This window comes from Meleagris gallopavo, chromosome 2 (assembly GCF_905368555.1).
Source record: "Meleagris gallopavo chromosome 2, MGAL_WU_HG_1.1, whole genome shotgun sequence".
Classification (NCBI taxonomy): domain Eukaryota; kingdom Metazoa; phylum Chordata; class Aves; order Galliformes; family Phasianidae; genus Meleagris; species Meleagris gallopavo.
In genome coordinates, this window is record NC_139405.1 from 32,448,864 (window position 1) to 32,463,737 (window position 14,874).

At 36.6% G+C, this 14,874-nt stretch overlaps 1 long non-coding RNA gene across 18 annotated transcripts in view; it reads right to left on the reverse strand.

The window, feature by feature from the left end:
* LOC104909624 (uncharacterized) overlaps positions 1–14,874 on the reverse strand; it is a 275,598-nt gene that overhangs the window by 95,825 nt on the left and 164,899 nt on the right. For all 18 annotated transcript variants that reach the window (XR_014882115.1, XR_014882111.1, XR_014882106.1 and 15 more), the window contains one exon: positions 3,524–3,650. This is a non-coding gene — a long non-coding RNA (uncharacterized LOC104909624). The remainder of the gene's footprint in view (positions 1–3,523; positions 3,651–14,874) is intronic.

Consider the following 14,874-nt stretch of genomic DNA (forward strand, 5'->3'; position numbering starts at 1 on the left):
TAGACAGGATGATGTTTGCTTTGTTCCCGAGGCTGAAAACTGGGGATGCGAATATGGATTTGAGGACGAAAGGATCCCAGTGGGAGAGGGGAATAACCCAGTCCTTGTCAATGAGAAACATTCCTGCCAGACTTCAGCTAGAAGAGAACTAGGACAGTGGTGCTAGACTGAGGAAGATGCAAGATTACAGCTAATCTTCAATGGAATCTATCTGATCTGCTTCAGGAAAGTTATGAACTGGCACAGAATTCACTGGACTGATGAGTGAACTAAAATCTCGCCAATTTTATTTAAGAAATAAAATATCAATTGTTTTTCTCTTTCCTGGAATGATCTAACATTCCGGGGTTAGATGATAGAAACAATACCAATTAGGGTGCAAATTTGCCTCAGCATAATAGCATAAGGTATTTTATTCTACTAACTAAAATAATGAAAAGTTACCTTTGACAAGTAATGGGGACACTGTAGAAAAACTCGTTATAGAAAATTAACTCAGGCAGAGTGATCAGGAATTAATTTAGTCCAAATTCATAACTGAGTAAATTCATAGCTGGAACTCTTTTTTTCAAAAGAGAATTCTTTTATCAAAGAACATAAAATGTAGAGTTGAGTGAATGAGAATCTTAGGGATTTGAGAAGAGGGGGCACCTAGAATTTTAATTGGATAAATATACTTTTTTAAAAGCTATCCAAAACTTGAATCACGGCAAACAATAAAGCATTGTTCCATACTTGCACACATGAAAACCATATAAATAGCAACAGAAAAAATAAATCTATAACAAAAAAAAAACAGGGAAAAAAAAAAAAAAGAAAAAGAAAACCATCATGCTGATCAGAGAAGAAAGATGAATATTGGAAAATAAGAAGCAGGGATATAAAGTTAGAATTTCCAGAAAGCCAGGTGAGTTAGAGGCATATCAAAGGATACTAAAAACAGAGACGTAATGAATAAAAAGCAAACACAGTCCCTCAAAGACTATTCTGACATTAAGTATTTCTAGTAGATATATAGATGAGATTAAAATAATTTACTACACATTAATAAAGCCTTATCTAGAATTTTGTATGTGGACTGGTTCTTAACACAAACCAGTTCCACAGCAAGTAAGCGAAGATGACGTTGGTGGGATGATCTTCTGAGAAAAGACTAAGAAATTTGGACTTGCCAAAGTCTGAGTGAGACTTCAAGAGACTGAGGATTCTGAGAGCTTATCCAAAGCACAGAATTCATAACAGAAGAATGACAGGACTCATCAAAGAAATAAATACTGCCCATAAATAAGCTTACATTGGATAGTTTCTAATTATCAGCAGAAAAGCTGTGAATAGCTTCTCTGTGGAAGCACTGAGGCATGAGAAGTGCTCTTTACAACAGTAATTACATATCTTTTAATATCAAAATTCAAAATCATAGAATGGCCTGTGTTGAAAAGGACCATAACGATCATCTAATTTCAACCTCCCTGCTATTTGTAGGGTTGCCAATCACTAGACCAGCCTGCCCAGAGCATACAATGAGAAGATGAAGAAATGTCCTCTGCTTTCTCTGTCCTCGTTGTCCTTGATACCATACAGTTTTTGTGTGTTTGTGCTTTGCCCCTATCTTTATCACTCATTATTTACCACGTGGCAAACTGAGAAAAACATATGCTATTTTAATATAGCACATAACTAGCCCAGAAATATATTTCTTTGATGTAGTAAAGCCAATAGCTACCCAAGGGTCAAAACAATAAACATTTATGAAGATAATGAACATAGTTAGTGCTGCTGTAGAGAAACAGTATATGGAAAAAAGAAACTGAAAATATAGGCAGATTAAATGCCAATTTTCTTGCTTAGGTTCATAAGCCAGATGCAAATTGCTCATTATAGCAGGCTAGTTCATTATCATCTAGCATTCCCTACATCTTCTTCAGAAGCAACTATCCCTAGACGTTTCTAGCAAAGCAACACCAGTTTTAGGTGCTTAAATGAAGGGGCTCAGCAGGGTGTATTTTTATGCAGTTTTTCCATTGTTTTTGTTAAGAAGGAGAGCAGCTGAAGTTCATTTATTCATCGGTTACATAATTACTGAGTAGGAAGAGGTTTCCAGTCATTCTGGCAAAATGATAGAGAATGCTGATAAGCAAAAAAGAGAAGCTTGATTTTCCCGTTTGGGGATTTTTTTATTTTATTTTATTTTTATTTTTGTTATTTGTTTTAATCCATTGTTTTTCATTGTTTTTGCTTTCCATCTTTTGTACCTTCCAGAATGGGAATATCGCTTCCCTGCTGTAATAAAGGCTTGATCCACCAGATTGCACAGGTGTAATTACTATCAGCTACACAAAACATAAAGCAATGAAGAATGAGTATTACATCTTCAGGTGAAAAATAGATCTGTCTACAGAAAAAAAATTCCAAAAACTTATTCATGAGTACTGCATTCTCCTCATGCTGCTGGAACAGCAAAGGTAGCCGTGAAGTATGAGCTGAAGAATGAGTGTAGAATAAAAGTAAACTTAACCTGACACCTGGGACTAGAAGATTCATAAATAACGAACAAATACATTCAAAGTGGTAGGATTTGGATTTAAAAAAAAAAAAAAAAAAAAAAGCAATACTTTCACTGTGAATAGTTTCTGCAATACTCAAAACTTCTTTGCATTTTAATATCTTAAACTTCGTAATGGGGTCTAGACCTCAGTTTTAATACAGTTTTCTCCAGTTCAATGTAAAAGTTTTCATTTGATTTGATAACGTATACAGGGAAGGTACTATAGAAAGCCTAATTTAAATACTTTAGAATAAAATACAAATCTCTCCATTTAAAGACTAATTATTTTTCAGTGGCTAATCATTTACATCAGAATGAAAACAAAAAGAAAACACTGAATCTAAGATAATTATCAGAAGTAATATATATATATACTTATAATACCAACAATAAAGTAGTGGTAGAAAAGATCACATTAAGTTACATGCTCATTTTCAACTCAGTAAAAAATAGATAAAGCACTGTGTGAAAGTGATAAGTCTAGAGTGATGTTCTTTCTATATGCGCACTGAAACATTTCATTATCCATAGAAAACTGTAAAAAAAAATCCTGTCACTCACACTGTTTATGTGAGAGCAAAATACCTGCTCACAAATAATAGGAGGGATTACGACTAACAAATCGTACAAAATCTCAGAGAAGTCCAAATTTATAACACCTGCAAACACAACTTCACAGGCTACTATAGTTATCTTCGACACACTTGATTATACTCAGGTGAGTGCACCTATTCCTACTGGGACTTCAAATATGTTAAGTAATTTAATAAACCATATTTTTAATGAAGGAACAACCATCAGCCTCACCATTTCCACTGTTTATCATTGCTTAGATAGATCTGTGGCTCAAGGAGAGGATTTAATGTATTTTAGTTTTCTTTAATGAGACAAGAGTCCTTGCTGACATTTATTTATCCTTCTATAAACATCTGCATCTCTTTTCACCAAAGCCATTGATCCAGATAAATGTTAGAATACCTGTTTCACTGTGTCCTCTTCCTTCTTTTAACTGCTGTGATGTTGATGGTTCGTGCAACCTCAGTCTAGCTTCTATAAGAAGAGTTTTGGTTCCTTTTTTCTTCTCAGAGATGAGCATGTCACTTCCCTTTGAAATTAAAAAAGAAAAGAAGATAGAGAGAATCATGTGGCGGCGATTTGCTGAAGAAAATAAGTTCTACAAAGGCTGCTTCTGAGAATGATTTGAAAGCAGTTGTCCTAAATTATTACTTCTGCACAACAGTGACAATAATGTATACATTAAAAAAGAAAATTTGAAGCACTGAGTTGTTCAGAACAGATACAAAAAAAAAAAAAAAAAGAAAAGAAACGTGCACTTAAAAATATCATAACTAAATGCTATGACTCCTGGAAATGGAATTGTTTGAGGGGAAAATTTTCTGTACCATTTGACAGAAATAAAAAGTTCAAATCCCTAACAATCTTGATTTCTGCTTTTTGGCAGAAAAAAAAAAATCAGCTGAAAAATTCTTAACCCAGCGCTGATAGCTATTGCAAGGAGAATTAAAGATACAGGCAGAAGGTTTCAGGAGTGCCTGGCTGGAGCAAGAAGCCAGGGAAATGAAGAGAGTTCTGATGAAATTAATGTTGCAACAAATGAGATTGATTGTGATTTTAATTTTGTATCTTGAGGAGAGAGTGCAAGAGAGAAAGAATATAAAGAAGCAAAGCTTAGCCAAGAGAAGTTAACACATACATTTTCTATGGATGAAACAGTTTCTGTGGGTCTCCAGTGGGAGTTAAACAGTCATGCAAAGGTTGCAGTCATAACTCAAATGTCAGCTTCCATCGATTAAAGAGAAAAAAGCTTAAGACCAGCATTCAATGAACTTACAAAGGATGTTTCAAAAAAGGCTGGTCCCACTGAAGTTTCCAGGCTGTTTCTCTGTAAAAAAGTGAAGTGGTGGGCACCAGAAAATGAATCTGAACCTGCCTGAGTGCAAAGACACTCCCAAGTAGATATGCCCTCCATGTAGTGACATTACTGAATCATAGCATCATAGAATGGCTTGGATTGGAAGGGACCTCAAGGATCAAGTTCAAACTCCCCTGCCATAGGCAGGGTTGCTAAGCTCTAGATCAGCTACTACATCAGGCTGCCAAGGGCCCCATTCAGCTTGGTCTTAAACACAAGCACCCAGGTGCAGATGACTCTGCAGACTCTGCATATGCTCAGATCCTTCTTCTGGAGGGACACCAAAACCATGACCTACAGACTCAGAGAATCTCTGCAGGCATGACCATGACATGAGTGAAACAGCCAGATAAATAGGTTTAAGGAAATTTGGCCTTCAAAGGTTTGGGGTTTGCTTTGGTTTTTTGTTTGTTTGTTTGTTTCTTTGTTTGTTTGTTTTTAATAAAAAATCTGTGAAATTATTGATTTTTGTGTGTGCTCATTCAGGCAGAGTGTGCAATTTTTACTATACCTGGACTAATAATAACTGTTTATAGTATTTTGATCAGACTGGTTCTGTGGTTCTGTGACTCCAGTGAGACTACCAGGAAATTCTTCAGCTCACATCAGTTACATTTCTTTTCTGCATGTAACAGGATTTTGAGAGTAACACAAGCAGGTGTATGGGTCAATTTTGTGATACGATGAAAACTCACATTGGAATTCACCTCTCTTAGTGGCAGGGTAGGTGTCTGCAGTGAGACTAGTCCCCCAGGAGTAATGGGGTTCAGAGCTTGATTTGTCTGAAAACACATGCATTGACTTTAGGATAAGACTGATTGCATTAGTGACTTTATTGACTATAGATCTCAATTGAATATTGAGTGATAAGACTTGCTGCTAGTCCCTATACTGAATATATTTACTTTTAGTCAGAAGAATAGAACTAATGAAGACCACTGGCCTGTGCCCAAGAACAGATCTGTATGTGGATGAATGATGTTATCTCATGAGCTGGTATTCCTACCAGTAGGGTAAGTAGCCATACTCCTCACAGTTTCCTCAAAGAAAATGGCAAATGAATTAAATAAAGGGTAGAATATCTTTCTGAGAAGAACAAGACTGTTAGTTTTTTGAAATCCAGGCATTCAGTATGTAATAATGAAAGCTCACAATTCCTGTCGGCACCAAAAGAAGTAAAAGAACAGCCACATTTTATAGGACTTAGGTACATTTCTCAGAGTTATATCAATTTTCTCCTTTGAAAAACTGGTCCCTGTGTAAGAATTTTATCTAATAGAAAACAGACTCCGAAACCACACAAGATGCACTGGAGCCTATCATTCTGGTTTTTAGCCTCATATTTATTTCCTGGGAGTATGCCAAGTCAACTGACTGTTTTACAAAGTGAAATGCTAAAGCGCATAGGCATCTCCTGTCTTGCTCCACAGAGGAACTAGCCATGTTCATTAGTGGTAATTTTAAAAAAGGGCAAGAACTTTAGAAACTCCAATCTTAGTTGATCAGATTTTATTTTCTTTCTTTTGGGGCAAGGGGGAGGAAATAGATGGGACTGTTAGCCCTTCTAGCATTGTTTTATGTTTCATTCAGAGATGGCATTTGCTGCAGGCCAGCCAGCACCTCTCTGTCTCTTTTTTTTTTCCCTCCGAGTATAAAACTGTAAGAGTTTGATACTGTTTTTCATGACTTTGGTAACCCATGTTAGTTTCTTCAGTCATTTTTGACACCTAGATTCCACTGTAAACAGACTTCTTCAACAGGCACTGATTCTAAATAGTTTTCAGCAGTTCATTTGCCTTTCTCTCAAAGATTTCTGTGTTTGGGCCGCACTCTTCTGTAGTGCTGCTTTCAGAACACATATAGATATTTTTATGCAATGAGTATTGTGATGGACTAGCTATTATTCATTTACCAGGATGTGTGAACATAATTTATTTTTCCTGTTGGTTCATTTGCTACATTTGTGCGTAAGTAGAAATAAATTGAAGTCAGACACAGTAACACTGTCAAAGAAAACAAATGAAGGAAGTCAACAGAAAAAAAGTGTTGAAAGGGGATCATTAAAGAGATGGGTTTTGGAGCAATGATTTTCAACCACCTTCCCTATCCAGGCCCAATTGTCAGAACTGCATTTATCTAAGAACTTTGCTGAATGGGCAAGAAGTGTCTTTTATCACCAAATGGGTCAGAAAAGTACAAACAGCAACTGATCAAAATTGTTCTGATCAATCAGAAGTAATTTTTCTAACAAATCAAAGACAAAAAAAAAAAAAAAAAAAAATTCCTTTCCCCACATTATCTGCAAACCCCCAGCTATTTACCTAAAAATTTTCCATTTCAGAAGCACTGGAATTGTTCCGGAAGAAATTTGGTATCTTCAAAAGTAAGTAAATAAATGGAAAACAATTAAATTATTTATAGCGTTCTTCAAATTTTTCCGTGGAAATTATTTGTAGTCCAACAATCTCTGAAAACATTCTCCAAGTTGACACTCAGATTCCACAGAAAAGATTTTCATGCCTAATAAATCAATCAGTTAACTGAATTGATTAATTAGAAATTAATTTGGGAACAATTAAATCTTAATGATTTATTACTCTGTACATGTTTGTATATGCATGGTGGTATCTGAGGGGCATGATGCATTTATAGAAATCCTTGTTTCTGTATTCATTTCTTTTGTTCTTCTTATGAAGATTAGCTTGCATGACAAGCAAGAGAATTAGTAGGTTAGACCTATCATTTCACAGGAAGGCATTCTAAGGAAAATATCTCACTCCTTGAATAAGAGTCTCATCCTTTTGGTCAATAGTATTGCTATTCTCTCAACACAGGGTTTTCTTGAATAGTTACATTTTGAAATATTCCTCTGGCCAAATGACTGAAGGCTTTCAATAGCAGTACTGCTTCAGCAGAGTATCAGCATTGATACACAGGATCAGCCACACCATTATGCTGTCGTCAAAACCACAAACTTTTCTTGTGCTTTGAACTTAAGAAGATTGCCTGCAAACAAGACCGTATCTACAATAAATCAGCAGGAAAGTGTCAGTTTTGTTAAATTACTGTTATAGAGTATAGCCTAAGACTGTTCTTACCATCCTATATTTTTAAGGTAAGTGATGGTTTTGTGCAGATTTTTTTTTGCTGAAAGAATATCTCAAGGGAGAGAACACTCCTTTTAAAGAAAAAAAAAAGCATAAGATATAAAACATCCATTAAAATATTCCAGCTTTGATGCTATTTTTCCTTTTCTTCTTTGTCTTTCTTTTGATTAAAAGTTTTAGTGTTTTCAAAAACCAAGAAAGTTTCCAGTTTTCTCGCAAAATACATTTTTAAAAAGTGAAGTAAGGGGGAGAAAAAGGTATTATTTCTAAGTGTTTGTCTAGCAGACTCCTAAAAGCGGCTGTTCATTCTACAGACCAACACATCCAAGGCCTGTGATTAATAGAATGGTGTTGTGATTTCCCATGGGAACTTTCATTAGACTGAATTTCCAGGCTGAACTTAATGCTGGTCCCATACAGCAGCTTGATGCCACTGTACTCAGAGGAGGGAAATGGAAGGTCATCTTCACTGTGACCTATTTCCACATTGGAGATATTTCTCTGAGGGAAAGAGTAGATTGTGGGTGACCTACTGAAAATAATCCTTTATGAATTAGATTAGAGTTTAATTAAAGCACTTGAAAAACTATCTGTACTGATTTACACCTCTAAATATAGAAAAAACACTGACATTTCATTGTCCAGTTCTCTACAGCATTTCTGAGAGGAGACTTTCATCATAACAAGCAAAATAATTATCAATATGCCAATGAGGTACTCAAAATTGCCTTTAAAATGGGTCTAAAGTGTTCAGCCTCAACAAGGTCTGAGTCTTTCCCAAATAATATCCCTAAGCAGCCTGCGCGTTGCATGGTTTGATAATTTCTTCTACTGGTTTTGGCTGAGAGAGATAGCATAGCACCCATTTGTTGCTATGTTTTGGATCTGTGACTATTTAGTTATTTTAGCTATTTCTGAGCAGTGCTTACACAACGTCAAGTCCACTTCTGCTTCTGATGCTGCCACACCAACAAGGAGGCTGGGTTTACAAAGACGATATACAGCCAGGATAGTTGATAATAACCGATCCAAGAAATGCATCATATGATACAATCAGCAATAAAAGGTGAGGGGAAAAAGGAAAAAAGGAGAAAGCAAGAATGGGAGGATATTCAAGATTGTGGTTTTTGTCCTCTCAAGTTTGTCCTCTAGATGAGACCTACTTTCCTGAAAGTAACTGAAAAACTGCCTGTTAATGGGAAGTAGATAACAAATTCATTATTCTGCATTGTTTGCAACTTATGGAAATCAATATTCTCTTGTAGAGATTAGCTGCTCTTTCCATTCATGAGTTCTTCACAGGTCCTTATTCCTCTAAATCTATTCATTAGCTGCAGATACTGGCAGAAATGTCTGAACAAATGTTTCTCAGACTGTGGCTTATTTACAACCAAGTCTGCTCCACGTACACTCCCATCGTTTAGCAAAGCATGGGAATAGGGGCTGAACTTACAGCAGAGAATTTCTATGGTGTCAACCATCATTATGCACAATTTTCTGTAAACAAGTTTACTCTCAGTGAGAGTAAACTCTCAGAAGCTTTTTTACATCACAGACAACACAGATAATCTAATTTCTGTTTGCTGGATAAACATCAGATAAAAAAGTAATGTTGAGAATAGATATTGCCAAATGTCTAACAAATTGTCATTGTAATAACATTTAGAATTCACAGAGCCTTCCATGAAGAACAAGGGACTGCCTGCATCTTTTTGTGCAGTCAGGAGCTTGATTCCACACATCAGAAGAAACTATTAGCTCCTTTATTTTAAAATTCATTTTGCTTTTATTTAGTGCTATTCAGTTCCACTTAATTTATAATCAGAGCTGAAGAGAAAGTAAATTAGCCTGGTTTATTGAGGACAAAATTTCTCCTTACATGCCAGTTTATTAAAGTCAGCGATTAAAGAGACAAAAATCAATGTAGAGCTCACAGAGGTCTTTAAAAGAGTTGTCATAACCCACAGAATCATAGAATGTCTGACATATAAGGGATCTCTGGAGGTCACCTGCTCAAGCAGGGCCATGTAGAGCAGGTTTGCCCAGGTCCATGTCCAGATGGCTTTTTAATATCTCCAAAGAGGGGACTCCACAACCTCTCTGAGCAACCTGTGCCAGTGCTCTGTCATCCATACAGTTAAAAAGTGTTTCTTGATATTCTAGTGGAACCTCCTGTGTTCTAATTTGCACCTATCGTTCCTTGTTCTTTCACTGAGCAGTACTGAAAAGAGCCTGGTTCTGTCATCTTTGTGTCCTCTCTTTGGGGATATCTATACACTGATGAGATTCTCCTGAGCTCTCTCTTCTTCAGGCTGAACAGTGCTATCTCAATCTTTCCCTATAGGAGAAATGCTACAGTCCCTGATAATCTTTGTTGCCCCTCATTGGACCACATAACTCCAGTATGTTCATGTCTTTCTTGCACTGGGCAGTTCAGGGCTGGACACAGCCTTGCAAGTATGACCTCACCAATGCAGACTAGAGAAAAGAAACCTCTCCCTTAACCTGCTGGCAATGTTCTTCCTGATGCAGCCCAGAATACCATTGGCCTTCTTTGTAGCACAGGCACAATGCGAGCTCTTGTTCAACTTGGTGTCCACCAGGACCCCCAGCTCCTTTTCTGTAGAGCTGCTTTCCATCTGGGTGCCTTCCAGGAAGTACTGGTGATACCCATGCGCAGGACTTTGCATTTCTCCTTGTTGACCTTCATGGGATTCCTGTCAGTCCTTTTCTCCAGCCTGCTGAAATTCCTCTCAGTTCAGTACCTCTAAGAGGGCTGTAATTTTAATCTTACGAATGTAATTTTTTCCCTAGAGTCTGAGACACTCATCTAACATGTCAAAAAAGATTTCTCATCTTTCTTAGGATCCCAAGTTCAGTGCATCAATTCACTTGTTATGGAACAAGCAACTCCAATCCCACAAGCATGCTTTTATATATGTTCATAGTTCACTTGTCATTTCTGTACTCCAGCCCTTGTCACTCCTGCTCAAAATTAGGTAAGTATTCTGCTAAATCAAAACTCACATACTGCCTCCCATGTTCATTTCCTTTCTTACTTGTTAATTGTCTCTCTTTTGATGAGGATGTTGAAGGCTGAGCTAGTGTTTTGGAATAAAGTGTGACATAAGCACACTCATCAAAAACACTATATTAAAAATGATAATAATCTTGTGAATTAATATTAAAGTACCAGAGAGTAGCAGTACCAGGTGGTAACAATTTTAGTCCCATAGGGCTTGTTATTTGAAGGTATAATCAAACAAAATATATTATACGTACCCAATAAATATTTTTTTCCTGCAGCTAGCATAGATGCTTTCCCCCACCCCAGTCTGGGAGATGAAAACTCACACAGAGGTAAAAGGTATTTTCATTCAATGCTACTTGATATGGTGGATCAGCAGTGCTAGTCAGAGATCAGACATCATTTTCCTGGCATCCCATTCACCTCACACTGCAAATGCAAGCAGAATCACTACGTCAGTCCCAATCTCCCTATCCTTTATCCTTTTGTTTCCATATTGAAGACATAAGGAAAGGGAATGTTTCCCTGGGAAATATCTGGAAAGCAGCTTAAATTTCTGCAGAACAAAGAAACAAGAAATATGTCCGTAGCAATGCCAGTATCTCAGAGATGGAAGAGCAGCACCTGGGTGGGCTTTGCACCTGCCAGGCAGGTGCTCTTCCACAGGCTTCAGTGTTTCTTCTTTGCTTGAGGTAGAATTAAGTCCAAATAACACTTATTTTCATTTTCCTCCATATTCAATTTGATATTTTTATATTTATATGCTTGAACATTGAGGGAAAAAGGAGATTTGTTTCTAGTTCTGTAGATAACAGCTTGTAAGAAATTCAAACAGGCAGCTCACTAATTATTTGATCAAGGGTTTCAGGCATGTTACCTAGTGGTCTATGTGAAATGCAACAGAAGTGTGAAAACCTTTGTTAGTTATAAACCAAGAACTATGATCTGTAAGTCTGAAAAAGTATTCTAGCAGTGTGCTTTCAAGAAAGTGCCAAATAAGAAAAAATGAGTGATAGAGTGATTCAACTAGAAGAGATATGATGCTGTGTTCCTGACTCACCTGTGACAAACACAGTCCTCTGAGACTTTTGTTACCCCTTACAAAGCGCATCACATTCATTGGCCTAAGTTCCTCTCTAGTTCAGGTACTGCACACAACTGTCACATGGCTGCAACAAATCCTCATTGTATAGACTCTTGCCCTATATCTGTTTTGTCCTGGCCAAAGGACAGCTTTCCCTGAAGCTCCTTGCAGCATTGTCAGGAGCTGTTTAGCCCCCTACTCGTGAATGTCTCATCCAGAGCATTTCACTGTCTTTGCCTCCAGGTCCACAGAAATGAGGACCTGTCCTATTTCAGTTGTCAGTGTGAGAACAATAAACACTTCTAGAATAATTATAGAATCACAGAATAGCTTAGATTGGAGGGGACCTCAAAGCCCGCCTAGCCCCAACCCCTTTCCATGGGCAGGACTGCCCCCTACCAGCTCAGCTGCCCAGGGCCCATCCAACCTTGCCTTGAGTGCCTCCAGGGATCGGGCACCCACGGATTCTCTGAGTAGCAGTGCCAGGGCCTCACTACCCTTTGAGCAAACAATTTCTTCCTAACATCTAATCTAAATTTCCCCTCTTTTAGTAGATATTAATATTATTCATCATTCTTCTGGAAGTTATGTTTGCACAGCTTATTGTTCTGCTTAAAAAGATGACTACATCTGTAAAATAAGTTGAACATTTACTTGGCATTTAAGTACCGACATAAAAACTGTAATGATACGTCTATAAGGACTCAATATTGTAACTATTCTAGAATGCTGGAAAAAGCTGACAGCTTGGAGATGACAATTGTAAAAAGTAGAGGAAATGATGGTGCATAGTCAAATATGGTGGTACGTAAAGAGGAGAGGAGTTAAAGAGTAAAAGGTGTATCTGGAGTAAAAGAGATGGTTTTATGATAATGAAGGATAAGGAAAAAGTAATGAAGAAGATAACGAAATAAATAGAACTCAAAATAGTAGAGCTATTAATATAAAAAAGATTAATAAAAATGTTTTCCTTCTATTAAGTAATTATCATTAACAAATGATTTCTCACATAAGACTTAAGTACTAAACATTTCTTGCTGCCCATAGAACTTACATTTTTCTGTGCAGACCTATTTTGAAGTATTTTTTTTAACCCAGGCATGTAAATGTGTGCTACAAACCCCAAATTGGTAGAGCTGAAATCTACTCTTCCCAGGAGTCCCACTGAAGCTAGTAGGACTTTACATAACCAAATACATCACACATTCATGATTAGCACTGTGTCCACAGCTAATCCTGAGTTTTTCTTGGCTCTTAACTTCCTTTCCCAGAACAAATTCTGACAGCTTTCCTTTTGTTTAATCCAAAACTTTATGATAGTATTTTGAATGTAAACTCCTTTTAATACATTCATATAAAAGATAAATGCAAAAAGTACTCATTGAGGCTTTCAAACCAATGTTTATATTAATGCTTTCAGTTACAATGGAGCTGGGCCTTGAACTTGTCAAATTTTCAGCTCCGTTATGAAATTGATAAAAAATAATATAGTAAAATAATTTCTGACTTTAAAATATTAGAAAACAGAATGGAAAAAAATATTGCTTTTCTATCAGATTGCAATTAAATGTATGCTTCACCTGTATGTGGAAGAAGATGAGAATCCTTATTTACTAGGTGACTGACTGATTGATCAATGGGAAAAGAAATTATATCATTTTATTTACACTAAGAATCCAAGAAATCTAACTTCTACACCTTTAGTTAATGTTGGAAGGGGAAGCAATATCTGATAATCATTTGTAACATAAACAAGGAGTTAATCTGGGAAAATCTACCATCCAGATGCTATCAGTATGTATATCACTCTATCAAGAAGCAGAGCTGCAGTTGGACAGGTCCCACAATTAGAGCATCCCCAAAGCTTTAGCCACCACATGCTGCTCTGCCCTGAGAGGTGTCACACAAGATGGAACAGCCCTGGAGCTTACACCAGGTTTCAGGCACATCTGAGATTAGGCAAAGTGAGTGGAAAAAAAAAAAACACAAAACCAGCTACGTGAAAGGAGAGGGAGCAAGAGAAAAATATTGCTTGTATTAACTCCTATACAGTAACTGTTATGAGATTCAATTTAACAGAATATTATCAGCATGTTCAGATGAAGACTGAGGAAGCAGAGGAATTGGTTTTTCCTGTTTACTAAGCCTAAAAAGTAATTTATACTTTTGAAATTATAGAAGGTTTATAGCCATTAGATTTTTTATCAGATCACTAAAATTAATGGAAGTTTTTCATATCGGACTGTTTTTTAAAAATACCTTGAAAATCTTAAAAGCTCTATCCCCCACAAATGATCATAGTGCTTTGCTGGCATTAAATTGTCATGATCTAAATTGAGTTTTAGTATATTTGATTGCCACACTACTACTCTCCATTTTAGTGTTAACTTATTTAGTGTGTCCCTTGCTGTCACAAAAATGTAAAGCCAAGATGAAGATAATTGTTTTAAATGACAATACATATTCTCTTTATTAATCAGATATTTTTCCAGTGATTTGAGGGCTACATCATTTTGAGGTTCTTTCTCTTCTGCTCATGTTGCACTGCAAATGCTAGAATAGATACATCTCTTCTACAAATGATACATCTTTCTCCAAGAGTGAAAATAATAGGAGACAAGGACAGATATTTTTCTCTTACGCTGACCAACAGAATGAACTGCACGGTCTATTATCAACATTCACAGAAAAGGAGGGCACTATAAAAAAATAAGTTAAAAGATCATTTCCTTAAATGCCTATGTATTTGACAAGGATTTAGGTAAATTTCTGACACATCATTCTGTTAGAAGGCTGCTTGAAAGAGAAGAAAATGTTTACATCTTATAGACATTTCGCCCCGTGGGTTAGGAACTGTAACAGACTAAGTTTAAAAAAGATATATATTTATCATTGACAGGACTTTTTCCTATCAGGATAACCAGATGTGTTTCTCCTGTTCAGTAGCAACAGAACTTATCACAGACTGTCAGTGCAGAGAATAAAATGTTGTTTATAGGCAGCACATTGATCTGAAGGAGTTATTGTCATAACAACTAGACAGGGCCCTGTCTGCTCTTTCAAAGTTTTGTCGCCTTTTAGTAGGAGTTCTTTTGGTTGGTTGGTTGTTGCTTATCATTCTTTGCCAGATTTTAAGAATACACATCATTTCAGGGTAGGATGTTTACTGAGGGAAGT